We start from the raw sequence: 20,466 nt of genomic DNA, 5'->3' as shown, positions 1-20,466 counted from the left end.
ATACTGAAATGGGTGTGGAATCTCTCTTTTGGACCTAGAGGGACAAAAGGAAATAGGGATACTTCAGGATGCGTTAGGCTCAGCCTTTCCTGGAACTCTAGCAGATGAGGAAACTTTGGTTGGGGCCTCAGGACCTGCCTCGAGGACCTCTTGCAAAGAGTGCCAATCCTTGGCCCCCGGAAAAGCGGACCACTGTGGGGCTGTAGTGCCAGCAGCCCCCAGAAGAGGGAGCCTGGGGGCAGAGTCCGGGGTGGGAGCTCCCTCTAGGCGGTTTTCTCCCCTCTTAGGGGCAACTAGTTCCCTTTAACCTCAGGTTTGGGTCTTGGGGTAACCTGATTCCACGGATGAGAAAGTCAGTTAAAGGCAAAGCAGAGGACACTCAACGAGGAGGATTGGGGCTAAATAGAGTCTTTAATCTGCATTCTTTTGTTCACTGTCCAATGAATGGGAGGTGGGGGCACGTTAGAGTTGCTGTCCCTAGAAATATTTGCAAGGAGAGATGGTGAAAAGCGGTCTGCACCCAGGAACAACCACGGCTGCCAAGGCTGAGGGGGGAGATTTTTCAGTCTGGAGTCTGTCAGGCTGTGAGCAGGGGCCAGACCTGCCTCGCCAGAGGACACAAGAACAATTTTCTGAGGCCCCAGATGGCCTTTGCCCCTCCCCTCCCCCTCTCTGGGGTCACCACAGGCCACTAGGCCACTAACCCATTGCCCTCTGGGGGCTTCTCCTGCCAGAGAACAGGAGGCCTTTTCATCAGGGGCTTAAGTTTCGTTGGTTCTGTGCTCACTCAGGCACAGAAGCCTCTGGTAACAAGACACTGGGGGAGACCCCACGCCCATCTCGGGAAGCTTGCTCTTTTCTTCACACCACTCCACACGCATATGCACTCCCCCCCTCCCCGCATTGGTCCTTGGGAAACCCCGCTGGTTTGGGGGGCTGAGGGACCATTTGGAACCACCCTGGAAAGGAACATGGGGATCCGACTTCTCTTGTTCTGAAACTGGACCCAGTGAGACTCCACAGCTCGGTGCGGGCTGCTCCTTAAGCAATAGCTGGGTGCCCGGCCCTTTTTGAACTTTCTTTGGGGATTTGGAAAGGGTTCTAGCATTTCTCAGTGGGCCGGAGAGGCTGCTCCACCCTGTCCAGAGGCCTCAGCACTCTGTTACCAGACACCAGGGCACTCGAGGGAGCACAGCCAAGATTGCAAAATGGAGGACACCGAGCACTGATTTACCACAGAGAAATATGCCATCGAAGAGAGGCTCATGTCAAAAGATTGTTCTTAGTGCTGAAAACCTTTATTATATGACAGCCAATGGGGGGGGGGGGGGGACCCTGATGCAACATTCAACCCCACAATGATATCCAAGAAGAAATAATTTGTGTCACTGATATTATCAAAAGGAGCTAACACTGCCATTTTACAGAGCTCAGGAGCTGAGGAAGGCCATGTTGCATGGGTTGTGGGTGGCTGAGGGGGCACAAAAAGATACCCCTTTAGGAAGTAGGAATGGGCAGCCCTAGAGCATCCACTCCCTCTGTCTCCTCAACTCTTGCTTCCCCCCTGCCCTGCAAGGTGAGGCCCTGGATCTGTAGCCCAAACTCCAGTGTGTTGACAAACAGGCTTAGAAAAAAAAATAGCAAGCTCGTTAGGAAGGAGCTCATTAGGACTTGTTGACATGAAACCCATTAGACCAATTAACATTCCATTAACGGCCTGGGGCACCAAGGGGTTAATGCTGCCCGGCAGTAATTGGGCTAGGGTGCCGGGGTTGGGGGCTCAGGGCCTTAAGGATGAGAAACAAAGTCTAATTGGGAACTCTCTGGCCAGCTGGCCCAACAGCATTTGTGCTTGCCCTCTGACCCTAGCTGAGACTACAGTGTATCCGGTAGGAGGGGGGACAGGACCAGCTTCCCTCTGGCTCCTCACTGTCGCACCTCATTGCCCCAGACGGGAGACTGGGTGGGTGCTTGGCACAGGACATGGTGTGGATGTATTTCTACCCTCTGGACTCTGATAGTCCTGTTTATTTCATCCATCTCGGCCCCCACCCCCCGTCTGGTCCAGTTTCTCTCTTAGTGTCCAGGGAAGAAAGTCCCCGCTCCTCTCCCCAGTTATTCGCGGCCCAGTCTTACAAAAGTTCTTTGGAGAAGCTAGAATCCTTGAGGCCCCAGAATCTGATTCATCTGAAGAGTGTTGTAGTTTAGGGCAGAGGGGTGATGGGAGGGAGCATGGACCCTGGGTTTTCCCTCCCTCTCTCCCCCTCCCTCCCTGCCTCCCTCCCTCCCTGCCTCCCTCCCTCCCTTCCTTCCCTTCTTCCCTCCCTTCCTTCCTAAGACACACTGCTGAGGGGCCCCTGGAAGCTCTTCTCCTCTGTCCTCTGACACACACCAGCAGTATTTTCATTATTTTCCTTGCCTTGCTACACGAAGAGGCTGTGGAAGTCCTGCCCCCTGCCTGGGCCTCAATTTCTTCTTTTGCAAATTCCCATGAATTTGCCCATGACCCCGCCTGTGCTTAGGGTCAACAGGTCTGGATTCCTTATCTAGCTCTGCCACTTATCTGTGGCTAGTACAAGCCTCTTTCCCCTCTCGGACTGCAAACTGGGGGGTTTCACCAGAATAGTCTGAAAATCTTTGCCCATCATTAGCCCTCAACACAAGCTTTGTTGAGGGGATGGAGGAAATAGTTGGGTTGTAGTTTCATTCCAAAGGCTAGCCAAGCTGGAGCCTTCTCTACCTCACTTCCCATTTGAGAGGGAGGGAGGAGAACCCTGAGGCCAGAGAGCCAGGAGCTCTCCTCAGCACCCCCTGCCCAGAAGCCCCCAGGTGGTTCCCAATCCCCCCCTTCTCCTCCGCCACCCCAAGCCGGCCCCTCTGAGCGGCTGCCTAGGCCTGGGTTCTGACGTCTAGACAGATTTGCAGGAGGCTGAAATAACAGAGTGAACTCAGCAGGAGGGACCAAAAGGCTGCATTAGTAACCTGGCTGGCTGCAACTTCTCCCTCAGGAGCAGCCGCCTCAACCCTGGCGCAATCCCGTTTATTTTCCTTCAGCCTAGAGCCGCCTCCAAAATGATAGTCTCTGGCCCAGCTCCCTTCCCAGGAGCCGCCTGTAGGTGGCACCTCGGAGCCCCACTTTAATTGCATTATATAATATAACCTGTTTACTAAATCATGTAATCAGTCGCCTTAGGATTTACAGCTTCGGATGTGTATAGAGAATTGGACTTTGAGTCAAATTTAAAAACAAATAAAAATGAGAGGCAGCTGTTGCTGATAGTGTGATATTCATCTTTTGGAAACAAATTCACCCCACTGCTATAAATTATGCTTGGAAAAAAAGTGTTGTTGGTGGGAAGGAGTTGGCTAGGTCTCCTGTGCTGGCAACTCAGAGCGATGAATCTTGAAATAACGGTGTCAACCTGTCACTGATTTCATGTGACTCTGTGGATTTATCTAAAGAAATGCAGGGGCGCGCGCGCGCGCGCACACACACACACACACACACACACACACACACCCCAGATTTCTTTGCAAAACCCTGGAAGGGCTAGAAATCTGAAGCACGATGGTCACTGTGCCTGGTTTATGGAGTCAGCGGTGGGCAGTGACAGGGCAGGACCAGTGCAGGAATGGTGGAGAAGACAGAGGTGGGAGGGAGGATGTACCTGTGGGCTGTGAAGCTGTAAAATCTGAGAAGGTCTGGTTGAGAAGGTCACTGTTTGCAAGCGAGGGAGAAGTGAAGGGCCTTTGAGGAATGAAGGGGAAGGAGCTAGCCCCCCAGGAGCCCACCAAATGCTGGACCAGGTGCTGTAGGAACTGGGTGGTAGCAGAGGGGCCGGAGGATTCAGGCGACAGGAATGCCGTGGCCTGGTGGACGTTGTTTTGCCCCCGTCTTTCTGACCGTGGGTGCTGGGGGCAAATGGAAGTCCTCCAGTGTGCTAAGAGCAGAGCAGGTCCAGAGTGGGGTGTGGGAGACTGGAAAGTAGTTGTGTCTCTGTTACTGAAGGCCAGACAGGCAGGAGGGGAACCAAGCAGGCTTTGCACTCGGGATCAGACCCCTGTTCACTACTGTCCTGAAGGATGGCTGACTGAAGCTCCAGAATGAGCCACCGCTCCACCATGACCCAGGTCCCCAGGGATACTGCACCTGGCATGGAGCCCAAGTCATTGCAGAATGCCCTAGCCAGCAAGGCCACTTCCCTGGTGCCCCTCTGGTTCCTGCTTGGTTCGTGGGACCCTCGATAGGAAAGAATTCTCTAGTGACTTCAGCAAGACAGCAGGCGACTCAGACCCCTCAGCCACCAGAGCTCTTTGAACTAATTATCATTTGCTACCTTTCTGGGAAGCCCACTTGGGTGGTGGTACCAGGTCACGCCCTATTATGATGATGCTGGTCTCCAGGGAACAGAGTGGAGACAGAGCAGAAACCAGAGTGAGCTTTAACTAGGACTGCTGGCTTCTGACTCCCTGGGAGATGTGAAAATGTCTCTCTCTCCCCACTTTTCTCTCCTCCTTCAGCCCTTAACTGCCACATGGGGCAAATGGTCTTTGGAAGGGGTAAGAGCCTTCTGTGAAATCAGAGAAGGCAGGGACCCTTCCGCTCCCCTATACCAGGAGTATAGTCTCTTCCAGACGGCTGTGCTCCTCCTTCCAAGGGCCTCCACTCCTCTCCACTCCCCGCTCCTGAAGCATTTTGTGGTTTGGTCTTTATCCTGAGTAGCAGTATGTCTTCCGTGTGTGTGGCTGGGTCAGCAGGTCATTTGTGCACTCACTGACCCAAGCCTAGAGACCCCATTCTAGGAGGAGAGGTTTTGTTTTGTTTTTGTTTTTGTTTTTGTTTTAATCCACACTGGATCCCTCTGTGCACTCAGTTTAGTGATGGGACGCTCAGTGGTCATGGAAGGCAGAGGATTCGATTCCGCCCTGGGTGTGAGTGGGGCTGCTGGCAATCAAAGACCCACATCACCCCCTGACCAGCTTTCCCAGACATGAGCCCCCATCTTGACCTATTGCTTCCTGCCATGCCTCTCTGACACATGAGGTTCTGAGCACATCAGGGCCCAGACTCTGGGCACATCAGGGCTGCTGCTTTGTCCCTCGACTCCCCCAGCTTAGCTGTTTTTCAATTTGTCTTCAAACACATGGACCAGGGTCAGAGTTAGGATAGCAGCTCATGCTCATGCTCTGCTCCAGCCCTCTTTCCTGCCTGCCTCCCGCTTCCCCACGCCAGGGCCAGAAAGTGACAGAACCCCCTCTCCTCCCTGCCTGGGCTGTCACACCTTTCCTGGCTTCAAAAAGCTGCTGATATATTTTACAAACTGAAACAGCAATTTAATTCCCCCTGATAGCAGCAATTGTCCATTAGATCTTCCTACCGAGGAGCTTTAACAATAATTCCTTTCATCCGACTGCTTGCTTCTTCTTGATCTGAGAATCAATCCCATAAATAGCAGGCAAGAGTTTTCACATTACTCTCCCCCTCCAGCTTTTAGCATTTTGATGAAGATTCTCATCTCCTCTTAAAGCACTTCACAACTTGGCAATTTTTCCCCCTTTGGTTCCTTTAAACAAAATAAAACAAAAAAAAAAAAAACAACAGAAAGGGGTGGGGGGAGAAGCATGCTGGTTATAAGGGTAAGCACTGCCCTTGCATGGGCCAGGTAAGTGGTTTGTGCTTTCACCTGCCTGGAGGCAGGGATGGCAGCAATGACCTCCAATGGCCACCTCCAAACTGCTGAAAGTGGGTGCTGTTCTACCCCACAGGGGCACCATGTTGGGCTCCTGAATTTCACACTCACCCATGGCTGGGGCCAGCTTTTGCCAGCAGCGATGCCTGACTTGGAACGTTTCTCCCCTTCCAGGAAACATCTCCCTTGGTGCTACACCTCAAGAATGGAGGCGGGGGGGGGGGGGGGGCCAGGCTGTTGCCACATGGGGTAGAGTCCATGTGAAGGTTCTGTCAATGAGCCTCTCTCCCTGGGCCTGTGGCCAAGTTCCCACCCATCACTCAGGCAACTCTCAAACCTAGAGCTGGGATTCTGCCCTCTGTTTTACATTTCCAGCCACTCCATCCAAATAGCCTGAGTGGGTGAGGTGGGGAGGGACAGGGAAAGGAGAGAGTCACAGGCCTTTCATTCAATTATTTCTCTTTTCTTTTACACAGGCAGGCAGCCCTGATGGTCAGGGGCAGAGGAGAGCCCTTCAGTTCTTCCACAGGTATAGGGAGGGTGGATTGCCAGGGCACCTGGGAGCCCTGGGCTGCTCCCCCAAGACACCATCACATGCTCTCTTGTCTGCACACACACACACACACACACACACACACACACACACACACAAATCTAAAAATGAACCCAGGGACCGAAATCCCCCTCGACAAACCTGATCCCCAGGTTTATTATTATTTGTCAAGAGCTGACGGCAGCCGCTGCTCGGGAACAGAGCTGAGAAAACAACACAGGCTGGGCCCCTGAGGCTCACAACTCAACAGAGACAGAGGAGCAGCTCAGATGCTGGGGATCCCAGATGGGAGGAGAGCTTCTGATTCTTGGAGGAGCGAGGCAGTTACCTCCCTCTCATAAATCTTTCTCTTCTCTGAGGCAGGCACACAGGGAGGATAGCACTCCTGGGGAGCTGGAAAGAGGAAGGAAAGCAAGAATGGGCTGGGAGGGGGGTGGGGCAACAGGACTGTGAGGAGGGTGGCATCCATAGAGATAAGGGACCCTGACTCCCATCCCATCTGTCCCTTGTGATGCTCTCAGATTCTCCTGGAACCAGAGGATCCTACGGGGGTCAGCCAGGCTCCTTTTGGTCCTCAGAACCATACCATGTCCTCTGGCTGGATGATACCTGGTTCCATTTTTTTTTTTTTTTTAAATGGCCTCCAGAAAGAAATGGTCAAGAGTCAGGGTTGTTGGAGCAAGTGGCTCTCTGGCTCAGCTTATCATAGAAAAGCCACTCATCCCTGATACTTCCTTCCCCAGCTCATGGAAGGGAGGGAGACCAGGTAGAGTCTAGAGCAACGAAGTCCACTCAGGGAAGGGGGAAAGGATGCCCAGGGGCCTCCCTCAACTTGGTGTCACTGCTGTTGGCAACAAGGACAGGTCCACTGGCTCTGTGTTCCTCATCTGTCAGGAAAGGGAGCCCCAGGGAAGGGAGGATAGTGCCTGCCATATGCAAAAAAGTGATGCTGGGCAGAGAGCGCATTCCTGGGCTTTGCCAACCGGACTCAAGCCCCAGCGAACAGACATGCTCTCTATCACCTAATGAGAGTTTTCCTCCATGCTTTTTGCTGTGCTTCTCAGCTGCCATCAAGGTCTCTGTATCACACTCTCATGTCCTTTCCTTCATCAAAATTTTGCTCAAAACTCTACTCTTCCATGAAGGAGAAGTAGAGCATGGATGATCACTACGTGTGTTTCTATATTATGGAAAATCTGCCTCCCATCCACATGGCCTATCTTGCCCATTGAACCCTGTGCTCCCTGGTGGACCAGATCATGGCTCTTCCTTGCCTTTCCTCTCTAGGGGGGAAAAATCTTATGAGATAGAGATTTCACAAGCTCTATCTCCTCACGGAGCTTGAATATATACACAGTTACAATTTAATTTCTTTGGCTTCCTGTTAAAATGTAAAACAAACAAACAAATCTGGAAAAGATAGCTCTTCAAGTTCCAGCAGTCACTTACACCTCAGTGAGAATGAGTGTGTTTCCCTGGAGCAAATTTTGATAGGGGTGAGATGGTAAATGCAATTAATAACAGCTGCTGTGCATTGAGCTTTCCCCACGCCCCAGGCATTATGCTAAGCTTCTGATGCACATAACCTTGTTTATTTTTTCCCAGCCACCTTATGGCATAGGCATGATGGCTGTCCTCATTCATGGACGTGGAAACTGAGGCTTAGTGCGGCTGAGGAAGTTTCCCAATGTGACACCCCGTCGACTTTCAGATTCTGAACATTTAACCTAGAAGTCCCAGGGTGGAGGCGGGAAACCCAGAGGAGGAGAGAGGCCCCCGGGGAATTGGGGAAGTACAGAAAAGGCAAGGATGAGTGTGGAAACAAGCTACTGACTTGGAGTTGGGCCATCCACTACAGGCTGCCCTTTCACCTTCACATGCCCTGCATTTCCACGAATTATATTCTAGCAGTCCCCCTAAACATCCTCCGAATGCCAGATCTGGGCATCTGTGCCTCCATTAATGCACACGCACTTCACGCCTTTGGAAGGTGCTTCCACTTAGACAGCAGTTCGCTTCTGCCAGCCCTGTCGTCTTTGGACGGCAGCGTGTGCGCACCTCTATTTAAATATTTTATTGCATTTTGCTCTCATTATTTCATAAAAATGAGTGGAAGGTGGAAAACTGGAAGTGCTGATACCAGTTATAAGAAGTAGGGGTCTCGTAAACATAATACCACTGAGACAAACATGGAGAACATTAAGCGTGCTGAAAGAGGCGAGTCTTGAGTCTCCGTCGTAGACTCACTGGACTGTGGGTTCAATTATGAAGGGAAAGAACAAAATTAAAGAATGAATAGGAAACGACAGAAGTACAAGGTTGAGGACTGCATCTAAAAGGTGATGCGTAAGTGGTAATTGGGTCATGTGCTTTAGCTGTCTGGGGGCACGGCTCTCCGGACTTGTGCAGAGCGAAAGCAGGGCCTGCCTGTAGGCTGACCCCACACTCTGTGGCACCAGGGCCAGGGCTCTGACTCACATTGACTGTGATTCCGTCAGCCTCTCCTTCCTGTCAGCCGGACCCTTGGGCTCTGCTCGGCCCAGGTGGGGCAGCCCAGGTGGGGCCGGGTGGGCTGGAAGGGAGCGCGCCGGTGGCTGTCCGCCTGCTCTCCATGTCTCCCCTTGGAGTTCTTTCCCCACCCCACCCGTGACTTTCCAGGGACCACCCACAGCTGCAAAGAAGCCCCTGCTCTGGGCGGGGGGACGTGTACCCACGACTCACAGGCGAAGAGGCACCTGGCTGTATCTTTGGAAAGCCTGCCCAGTGGAGCAGTATTGGTTTTTGCAAGTTGGGGCAGCTCATCCTTAGGGGGCATCCCATCTCTTGTCCTGTCTCCCCAAGTTCTAGCTTTATCCCCCTGCAGAAGCTCCTTCCTGCCCACCCTCCTCTCTCAGCCCAGAGGGACTCCAGGCAGCCATCTAAATGGGTGGCCAATGAGGACATCTTTGCAGGCCCAGCAGCGGGGTTATTCCCCACAGCCTCCCAAGCAGGCAGCAGCTAAACAGAAGTGCAGAGGACCAGAGCTGTGTTCCACTTCCCACTGGCTCCTGCCTGTCCCCTGCCGAGCCCCATTCCCTTTAAACTCCAGCCTTGGAAAGGGGTCTGTAGTTCTCTGGCTTCTAATAGGGAAACCTTTACTCATATGCTGGCCCTTTCTACTGCACTCAGGCACCAAGAAGTGTTTCATATTAACTTGTCTGAAAAGTATAATTCACCTCCAACCTTAATTCTGCCTTTTGCAATGCCAACTCACATTCTATCATGGTGGTCCCCCAGTGGAAAGAAAGAGTCCTGACTTCAGTACAGAATCTTTGTGGACTTGAAGTTCAAATTTGTGCCTCTACTTTCCCCCTCTTCTCTCTCCAGTAAGAGGGGACCCCATTCGTCATAGCAGGGCAAGGACCAGGGGATGGAAGAAGAGAAGACAATTTTGCCCAGGAGACTCTGGCCCTTGGGGACCAATTAGGATTCTCTGACTTAGAACAGAGGATGATCTTCTGGGATCTGAGCTCTTGTTAATCTGGATCTTCCATTTTCTGGCCCTCTCAGGAAAAAGGAGCAAAGCATCTTGGCTCCCAGATCTAGAGGTTAGATCTAGAGGTTCTGTCCAGAGCAGGTCGGTCTAGGCAGTCAGGGGAGCTGCATGTGAGGTGTCTGCTCCCAGAGCAGTATCTGGGGTGGGGAAGAGGGGCAAGTGAGAATTCTCACCCAAGATGCCTCCCCCAGGGTACAAGGTAGCCTAAGTCTGGGGCATATCTGAGCTATCGGCAGGCCGCTCTGATCTTTCTTCTCTTTTTAGGGCCTGGCTGTCTCAGGTCAAAGCATCTGCTGTGCAGCATTGCGGAGGGAAGTCTCTTTGTGCGGGAATTCATAAAAGTGAAAAAAAAAAAAAAGATCTCACTTAATGAGACACTTGCCATGGTCAGAGATTATTTCGCTAATGGGACCTGTGTGTGGAGGGGAGCTGAGGTGTAGGGAGCAGGGAGATGAAGAGGAAAAGAGGCCCATTTGAGAATGATCAGGAAGGTCAAGGAGAGAGGTCCCCAAGGGGGACAGGCAGGGGATGCTGAGCAGATGAAAGGCTCGGGGAAATGTCGGTAGTGGGAGGCTGGCCGCTGTGGCTGCCCTCCTGCCCAACCTCTGCCTTCCCCTCCCTTCTCACTCCTCAGTTTTTTCCCCAATCCCAGGAGCAGCAGGGACTCCGGGCTCCAGGGCGGACTGTCAGAGGACTGGCAGAGTGGAAGCATCTTGAGCAGTCATGAGGTCTGACTTCTCTGCTCAAATGAGAAAACTTGTCCAAGTCCATGCAGTGAGTTGAATATAGGGACCTAACTAGAACCCAGGTCCCAAGGAACAAATTCGATAATCATTTACTGAGCGCCTACTATGCACCAGGCTCTGTGCTGGGCAGTGGAAGTTCCAGGAGAAAACAGACAAGTGAGCAGGACAAACAAAGGAATAATGAAATGAACATATCCCTGAGCTGAAGCAAGACAGGTGACTATTTCGGGTTGAAAGTGGTCCCAAGGCCTGAGTAGGGGTAATGAAAAAAAGAAAGGTGCAAACAAAATCAAACACACAGTGGTGACATTCTCGAACTTGCAAAAGAAGAGAAAATTGAATGTTTCCATAAGTTCTCATTGCAAGATTGGAGATAGGAAGACGGTAGAACAATGTCTTCAAGACCTGAGAGAAGAAGGTTTTGATATGAGATTCTGAGCTCAATCGAATTATGCATCAAGTTTGAAGACAACATAAAGCCTGTTTTGGACATGAAGGAACTCAGAGTTTATTTCCCACCCATCAATATCAGAAATAATTAGCGGGGTATTCCAGTAAAACAGAGGAATCAGAGGAAGAGGGCAGCATATACATAAGATGGTGGCAACCTGATGTGACCCAGTGGGAGGGAAGAGAGCTGGATGGGAATGAAGGTTGGGCGGTTACCCCTGGGGGCTTGGAAGATTCTACTGCAGCAGCCAAGTTGTAATGTAGAGGGTTCCACTTCCTTTTCCCTGGTCAAATCACACCATTCAATTCTGTGGTTGGATAATATTTCCATCTTACAATCAACCTATAGTTGAAATGCAGAGGGAACTACAGTGATAGACTATAAATCTTCTAAATCTGTAAAACCGCTATTACACTACATAAATAAAACATAGAGTTAATTATATGTAGTACTATGTGCTATATAGTGTAGAACATGTAATATATACACACTATATTCTTTTTGTTATTTTTTTAATATCTATTTTTAATGTTTATCCATTTTTTTTGAGAGAGACAGAGACAGAGTGTGAGTAGGGGAGGGGCAGAGAGAGAGGGAGACACCGAATCGGAAGCAGGCTCCAGGCTCTGAACTGTCAGCACAGAGCCCGACGTGGGGCTCAAACTCACAGACAGTGAGATCATGACCTGAGCTGAAGTTGGGCACCTAACTGACTGAGCCACCCAGGCGGCCCAACACCATATTCTATATAATACTATATATTAAAAATAGATAATGTCAAACATGGTTTATTTATTTTAATTTTTTTTTCAACGTTTATTTATTTTTGGGACAGAGAGGGACAGAGCATGAACGGGGGAGGGGCAGAGAGAGAGGGAGACACAGAATCGGAAACAGGCTCCAGGCTCTGAGCCATCAGCCCAGAGCCCGACGCGGGGCTCGAACTCACAGACCGTGAGATCGTGACCTGGCTGAAGTCGGACGCTTAACCCACTGCGCCACCCAGGCGCCCCAAACATGGTTTAATAAAAATTATCAAACTAATTCAAATTGGAAGGGGAGAATGTGTGCTAACTTCCCTGGCTTTCATAGCAGGGAGTTAATAGATAAATACAGAAATGAAGAAAGAGGGACGTAAGTATATTATATAACATAGTAAACATTGGCCACCAAATAACTAGAATCAGAGACTGTTTGTTGTGGTTGACTTTGGATTGTCGGACTTTGTGGGTAGAGGTAGGGGAAAGAAGGGTCACTTTTTATTCTATTTCGTGTCTTTTACCCTGCCTTTTCCTCACATACATACTTTATTTCAATTTAACAATACCTAAAGTTAAATAATGAAATATCCATCTAAGAGAATACTATATTCAGCAGTTGAAAATAAGGAGACAATCTATTTATTTTCACCTGAAAAGCTGTTCATTATGTAACATAGGTTAAAAAAGAAAGTTTTTTAAAAAAGTATTTAAGGGGCGCCTGGGTGGCTCAGTTAGTTAAGTGCTGACTTCGGTTCAGTTCATGATCTCGCGGTTCGTGGGTTCGAGCCCCATGTCGGGCTCTGTGCTGCCAGCTCAGAGCCTGGAGCCTGCTTCAGAGTCTGTTTCCCTCTCTCTCTGCCCCTTCCCCACTCATGCTTTGTCTTTCTCTGTCTCTCAAAAACAAATAAATGTTTAAAAAAAGTATTTAAAATATGATATTTAAGTCTGTTCGCCTAAGTACCCAAACCAGTAAGCTATAGTCCCCTTCTGTGTTCTCTGCCCCGGGCCAAGGGGCTTGCTTTTGGAAGTCTTGCTTGTCTCGGGTTTTTATAAGATGCATATCTGGTTTTGCCACAGGGAAGAGCTATTTTATGTATGTTTCAAGTAACAGATGGAAGTTTTTTATTGTAAGTGGTCAGTCCCAAGACTGGCCTGGAGGAAGCCGCCGGGGAAGGAGGATCTGAGGCTTACAGATGTCAAGACTGAAAGGTACCTCAGACAGCTCCTGGCCCACCTCCCTCCTTTCACAGATGAAGGACGTAGGTGGGGCCTGATAAAAGGTCACTCCATTGAAGTAGTGTCCAGAAAAGAGAACTTGGGCTGTCGAAAACCAGATTGGGGAGCCAGCCCGTGAGAAGTGGAAGGGCTGGAATGGAGGCCTGAGGCCAAGGCTCTGCAGAGAATCCTACAGGGAGATGTGTGAGGGGCTGGGGGATCTCCTTCAGGGGCTGCTCAACGTTCAGATGGCTTGATCTGGAGGTGGAGACCTGGCAAAATTAGACCACATCACCCTTCCTTAGTGTCCACGGTAGCCGGAAAGGCAAAACATTAATGGAGGCAGGAGGAAGCGTGTTGGGGCTCCTAAGGAGGGGCTTGGCAAGGAGCTGACATTTACGGAGTATTTATCACGCGCCAGCTACTGTGTGAGGTGCTTTCTAGTACGTTATCTCATTTAATCCTCGAAGAAGGCTTCTAAGGTAAATACGATTATCCCAATTGCATAAAAACAATGATGGTCAGAAAAGTTCAGTTCACTTGCCCCAAATCTTACAGCCGACAAACAGCAGAGCTAGAATTTGAGTCTGGGTGCATCTGGCCCCAAAGTCCCTGCCCAAGGGATCAGAGGGCTTCATTAAATATATGTCAACCAATTATAAGAGGAGAAATGTCCTTCCTGAACCGCGAAACAACTAATCCTGTTCTCTTCCTGAGCCCCGCGTGTGTGATCAGTCCCTCTACTCAGTCCACGAATACCCAGGCACACTGGCTGGCTCCTGGGGACCAGGATTTACATTTGCCCAACAGCACAGTGAAAATTCCCACCTGGGAGAGTATCAGCAGTGGAGGCTCTGAGGACTGACATTGCCTCCTGAGGACATAGAGTCCTGCTGTTCCAGAGCCTGGAAGGAGAGGGGCTGAGGATGAAGCATGGGCACAGGGAAGAGGGGAGCGGCTGGAGCTCAGCCGAATTCCTGGTTTCTAGGTGCTCAGCTCCACACCTGTCCTCCACCAATCTCAAGGGCACACTAACTGCTCTTGTGGCCCCTCACATGCTGCCCCCGGCCTCCCTCTGTGTCTCCCTGGGTATCTCTGCCTTCAGGGGGAGGCAGGCAAGCCCAGGAGAGTATGTCAGTTAGGGTTTGTCGGTGACACGTGGAGATCATTAACGAGGCTTATTTTTAAATTGTAATTGCAAAATGTAAATGCTCCCCAAACTGATGTGTAATTGCTACCCCTCCGCCCCAGCCCTTCCCCTCTGGTGCCAGCTTTGCAAGGAGAGAATTAGAAAATAAAAAGGGGGTGGATTATGTAAGCAAAACGATTTTAAAAAAAGAGAACGAGAGAGCTAAGAATTTAAGTGAGACAGCTGGCGGCTCCTCTGATTGCCACACTGCCAGCATTAGCTGCAAAAATTGTCCTTGCCGACTGCACCAATCCAAGCAACGGTGTCAACTGTATTTAGCCCCTGGAACAGACTTGTCTGACATTCAGCAAGATAGTTTGGTGGTCAGTGTGTGTGTGTGTGTGTGTGTGTGTGTGTGTGTGTGTGTGTAAGGAGAGTGAGGGGAGGTCAGGATATTTGAGGTTGCCTCTATGTCATCCATGGAAACTTTCCATTCTATAAGACACAATCGGTAGCGATTGTTACCAGTCCATCAACCCATTTCCATTCTTCCCTTTATTCTAGCATGTAAGGAGGTGAGGAGGGTTGGGGCACCTCCATTCTCCCAGGCATGCTGTGGTCTGTTTGGACTCTAGTATCTGCAGCCTTCGAGTGGAGAGAAATAGGACTCTATCAAGTAGTTCAGCAAGAACCTCAGCATGATTGCCAGTCCCAGAGAAAGTCTCCCGGACTTGGCCACAACACCTGTGCACACAGGTTCACCAGGAGTCTCTAACCCTGTCCCCTTTTCTTTTCCTTTCCTTTCCTTTCCTTCCTTCCTTCCTTCCTCTTTCTCTTTTTCTTTCTTTCTTTCTATCTTTTTCTTTCTTTCTTTGTTTCTCTTTCTTTCTTTCTTTCTTTCTTTCTTTTTCTTTCTCTTTCTTTCTAAATATTTTTTTCAACGTTTATTTATTTTTGGGACAGAGAGAGACAGAGCATGAACGGGGGAGGGGCAGAGAGAGAGGGAGACACAGAATCGGAAACAGGCTCCAGGCTCCGAGCCATCAGCCCAGAGCCTGACGCGGGGCTCGAACTCCCGGACCGCGAGATCGTGACCTGGCTGAAGTCGGACGCTTAACCGACTGCGCCACCCAGGCGCCCCATCTTTCTCTTTCTTTCTTTCTTTTCTCTCTCTCTCTCTCTCTCTCTCTCTCTCCACCTTCTTTAAGCCCTCACCACAACTACTGTCTGCAGTGATCTCCCTTTGACATGGCCGTGCACACAGGCTCGTTGAAGGCTGTTGAAAAGATTGTCAACTTGTCCCTGAAATGGACACTGCCAAATCCCTTTCCTCAAGGGTGAAGCCTTGATCACCCTAGATATGTCTTTTTCTCTGGCGTTTACCTCTAGGAGCCACAGCATGCTTCAGCGTGCTCCCCACTGCTTGATACACAGAGCTCCCCACATGGCTAGAAGGCATAGGAACTGGGACAAGCACTGTGAGCCAGTTCTTGCCCGTGTGGTCCTCTGGAATATCTCTGGCCTTGCTAACTTGGGGAGCTGGCCCTGGGAACATTCACCTTTCTGGTTAACTGTCTCCCTTTCCCTCTCTCCAAGGAAACCAGCTTTTGTGAGGAATCGGGCAATGATGACTGCCCCCCAAAATGAAGGCCGATGTAAGGTCATGGCAGCTCTAGAACAGCAGAGAAACTTCCAAAGTCCTGGGCAGTGTCCTTTGGAGTTGGGGGCCCAACCTCACCATAACAGATCCAGCCCTTATCATGGCTTACTGGAAAGAAAAAAGGGTTGTTCTGGATAACCGGATTCCTAAATCCCTGCCTATACTTATGTCTTTGAGATCATGAAGTTACTTAAGGGGATTAAAAAAAACCCCTATCTGATAAGCAGATTAAATGAGATTCTCCATTCAAAATGCCTTATACATTCTAAAGAACCATTTCGAAGAGTTCATCAGAAACACCTGGAACGCAGTTTCCTCTGTGCTCATCAAAAACACTTGGGGTGCAGCTTCGGTCTTAACCTCGGCTTAGAAATCAGACTCTCTGGTGCGAGGTCCAGGTTGTGCTTTTTAACAAACGCCCGTAGGCGGTTCATAGGTGATAACGCTTGCTCCAGAAGGTTGTACAATGTTATCATCACTGTGGATGTAAGCAACAGCCTGTCCGTCTGCATCGACATCACTTTATTGTTCCCAGACTGCACAGAAGAAAGAGAGGTACGTAGGGATAAGGCACAACCCTGGCCCTGTCCTCAAGGAGCTAAGGGGGAAAGATGTGAAGCAAAATGATACGAGGTGTGTGTTCCTAGGTCGTATATGCTAAGTGCCGGCTAATGTGATGGGCTGCTTCTCAAGGCTTTCAGAAGAAAAGATCATCTGCCTGGAGGGTTTAAATATGTGCTTAAGGATGGAGAAGCATTTCTTACTGTTCGGGTGATCCTGGCGGACTCGAGGATGGCCCTCAGGAGACTCACTCCCTCTTCTCACTCCCAGCTGGGCCAGAAATTCTTCCTGTCACCTGGTGCCAGAGCACCTGTAAAAAAGGGTAGAGCAGCTCTCAGAAGGGGTTAGAGGCCCGGGGGGGGGGGGCGGTCAGAGGACAAGGGGGTGCCCACTCTGGTTGTGAGAGAGCATTCCATTTGCTCTACAGACCTCCCTGCCATATGTGCCAGGCCAGTCTCTCTCTTCAGTGTGGCTGTTCGGGCCCACTGAGCCATTTTAGAGCCCAAATCCTTGTCACGGTTCCAAGTGCCCTGTTGTCAACCTTCTGGTCTCCTGATATCAGTTGTATGTTCGGTCCTCTCTCCCCCAGCGTGTGGGCAGGTCTCTGAGTGACTCTGGGCCCTGGGCAGGGCAGAGCTGGCTTCCTGTTCTAAACTGTAGGGAACTCAAAGGAAGGGTAGTAGTCACAACCTTTCTAGATGTGCATCTGAGTCTCAGATCCTTTTCCATCGGCAGACTTTGGCTGGGGTTTGGGGAGACACTACTGGGGGTGGGGAGGAGGTCTGTGGGCAGAAGGGATGAAGAGTCAGGAGGGCAGTGGACCCTGAGCAGAGCCTGGCAGTGAAGGCAGCCTTGGCCTACAGGTGGCTTTGGCTGTACCAATTACTGATCTATTTTTAGATCGAAGTGAATCATTTTGGTTCTCAATATTTGAAATGAACTTAGATGTTCAGAAACTGAGGTTGGTGGTCTGTACTGTTCTCAGGGCTGACCTGACACTTCCCGGACACTTATGTTAATTTTCTTCTTATGAATCCAGGTGCTAATTTGACCCCAAGGAGGCTGCGCTTAGGGCTAGGATGGCAGGGTCACGGGATGGAGGGTGGAAGAGAGCTGCTACATGCCTGGGCTGCATTTTTAGGGCAGCACCAGGGGGCATACAGCCGAGAGCCCCGGCCCTACAACCAGAGGTAAATGCATCTTTTAACATTCACAGTTCCTTTCTAGTTAACACCATCTTGGTCTCCTTGTAAAAACACATTTGCACCTCAGTAAAGCATGTAATTAACTAGTGACATGACAACAGGAGGAGCTAAACAGTGGCCCGGGCTGGGAGTTGCAGTGGGGAAATGGAAATTTAGACATTTGCCTGAACAAGACTTTCCCGCCTCCCTTCAGGGGTGTGTGTGTGTGTGTGTGTGTGTGTGTGTGTGTGTGCACGCACACGCACACGCGCATGAGCCTCCCTGGGGGTGAGAGTGGCAGAGACAGAGAGACAGAGTATCCGGGGTCCTGAGGGGGTATGAATTCCCACCTGCAGGAAAGAGTGAGCTGGGGCATGCTAGGAGGGTGGGATGGGCTGAGAGAAGCTTCCAAGATAGGTGGGTTGCTTAATGAATTTCCATTAACAAAAACTCACTGGGTTGAAACAACCCCCCTTCCCACCCCTCAGATGCCTCCCAGGAGCTGAGGAATAGAGACACATTCAAAGCAGCAGGGGGCCAGGCCCCCCCTGGCCACTGCCAGCCCCTGGGATACCACACAGAGAGGCCCAAGGGATCAGGACCAACTGAGGGGAACACATCTTGAGCACCAGATTGCTCTTGTCACACTCCTCATGCCCCCAGCCTGTTCCTCCTCCCTGGGGCCTTGGGTGAATTCTGTGAATGGCTCCCAGTTCTCTGGCCCCCCCCCCCCCCAGGCAGCCACGCTGGGAGAGGTGTCCTAGTTCCTTCCAAGATCACCCTCTCATTTCATTCTTCTACCACTTCCCATCCCTTTCCAGTCAGGGCAGAAGATGGTCCTCCCTCCCTTTCATGCCCCGTCACAGAACCATGGTGGCCAAGCCCCTCCTTGTCCCCACAGTTTGCCCCTCCAGCTCATCAGCTGCCTCCAGACTGAGCTTCCTAGGCAGACGCCCTTATTCTGCATCCATCCCAGGCCCCAGAGAAGATAGAACCTCACTACCCCTGATGGGTTTATGCCGGTGTCAGCTCCTCTCCCAGAACTTTCAGTGGCTCCCTATTCATAGAAGGCACCAACAAAGGTTCACTGATGGCATTTTACCAAGTGCAGCCTTCAAGGTGTCTGCAGCCTGGCCCCGTAATACCCTTCTAGACTCTCCTTTTCTCTGCCACCCACAGGGTCTCTACCCTCCATCCAAACACAAACTTTTTCCATTCTCCAAATCTGTACCACAGTTTCCTGCTTTGCTTGCTGCCCCAGTTCTATATTTCTACCTGACAGAGCCTTAACCGTTCTTCAATATTCAACTCAAACATTCTGGCGCTCTCCTCTAGAACCATAAGTAAATTTCCCTCCTCCGTGTTTCCAAGTAACATGCTGTTTATCGTTCTCTGACAGCTCTTGCCACATTCTGTCTCATGCTATAGTTATCTTATGTATCTGTCATGTCTTTCCAAACTGGAAGTTCCTCATGGGCAGAGACCCTGTCTTATATCTGTAACTTTTCAGTTTACAAACAACTTTTGTATGTAATATCTTCTTTAATTCTTTAAAAAAAATTTTTTTTAAGGTTTATTCATTTTTCAGAGACAGAGAGAGACAACGCGTAAGTGGGGGAGGGGCAGAGAGAGAGAGGTAGACACAGAATTCAAAGCAGGCTCCAGGCTCCATCTGAGCTGTGAGCACAGATGCAGGGCTCGAACTCACGAACCACGAGATCGTGACCTGAGCTGAAGTCAGACACTTAATCAACTGAGTCACCCAGGTGCCCCCTAACTCTTAAAACAACGTGTAAAGGTCAATATTTTAATGCAACTTAATTTTCATTATCTTTACAAAACAATAGATGCTGATTAGTACAAAACAGTTAAGTAAGACAGAGAAAATTTAAGTTAGTTGTAATCCCACAATGCAAAGATAACCATAGTTAATATGTAGAATAAAACTCTTCTTTCCTAAAAACAGTGTCATCCTATATAGACTGTTCTGTAATCAGCCTTTTAAATTTAGCGACATAGCATAAATATCTTTGCATATAAGGAAAATATACACTGTAATCCTGTGGCTAAATGGCATTCCATTTATGGACACACTATAATTATTCAGCCAAATTTCTACCACTTGTTCAGATTATTTCTAGTTTTTGCTGTTATCAGTTATGCCCATTCTCATCACTGAATTTTGCTCCAGACGTGCTCATTGTCTTAGGATAAGTTTCTAGATGTGGGAGCTGCCAAATCCAAAGGGATGTTCGTTTTTAAAAACTTTTACAATGACTCACAGGAAGGTCACACCAATTTACATCCTGTCTGTGGTGTACGAGAGACGCCTTTTTCTTTGCCAGCTGGTTGTCCCATTTTACAGATGTGGATAATGAGGCTGAGGAAAGTCGGGCACCAGGGCTTGCCTGAAACCACAACCAGCAAGTGGCACGTCTTCTGACTCTAGACAGTTTGCTCTTCCAACCTACCCCACTTCTCTTTGCTCTCGTATTTCTTACCAATCCAAAGGGAGGGGCCGCATTAAGAAGAGCCGAGTAAATGTTGGGCTCCCGCAAGAAAGCAGGTGGCTGTGCCCTGAGTTGTGGGGTGGGCCCTCCTGGGAGCTCTGAGGATGTCTGCCTCCCCTGCCTCATTTCCCAGGTGTCTGGAGCCTACTCGGCTGATGAAACCTCTGCTCTTGGGTAGCTTTTTATTCTTCCTTCCTCCCCTCTTCTGGGCAGTGCAGATTTAGCCTCTATGTATTGTGGACCTTCAACATAGCAGAGCCTGGGCATACAAAGATCACACACACACACACACACACACACACACACACACACACACACGACTCTGTCTTAGAGGTGTTCAGAGTCTTGATGATAAGGAAATAATTGTACCCTGTAATGTATGGATGCTGCTGCTTCTGGTTCTTGGCCTCACCACCCTCTCCTCTGCCAAAGCCCACAGTGGCAGGGGTGGGGGGAGAGGGTCTGGGTCAG

The 20,466-nt window shown here is 50.0% G+C and overlaps 1 protein-coding gene across 4 annotated transcripts in view; it reads right to left on the bottom strand.

Annotated features, from left to right (window-relative positions):
• Positions 1-20,466, bottom strand: part of PKNOX2 (PBX/knotted 1 homeobox 2) — a 280,016-nt gene that overhangs the window by 81,654 nt on the left and 177,896 nt on the right. For 3 of the 4 annotated variants that reach the window (XM_040483432.1, XM_040483435.1, XM_040483436.1), the window contains exon 3: positions 16,505-16,611. The exons of the other annotated variant lie outside the window; for it this stretch is intronic. The gene's annotated coding sequence lies outside the window, so the exon portion shown is untranslated. The remainder of the gene's footprint in view (positions 1-16,504; positions 16,612-20,466) is intronic. 4 annotated transcript variants of the gene reach the window in all.

Source organism: Herpailurus yagouaroundi, unplaced genomic scaffold, assembly GCF_014898765.1.
Source record: "Herpailurus yagouaroundi ecotype Mexico unplaced genomic scaffold, PumYag 161, whole genome shotgun sequence".
Lineage (NCBI taxonomy): Eukaryota > Metazoa > Chordata > Mammalia > Carnivora > Felidae > Herpailurus > Herpailurus yagouaroundi.
The sequence above is the reverse complement of the archived record's forward strand: the minus strand, read 5'-3'. Positions and strand labels throughout refer to the sequence as shown.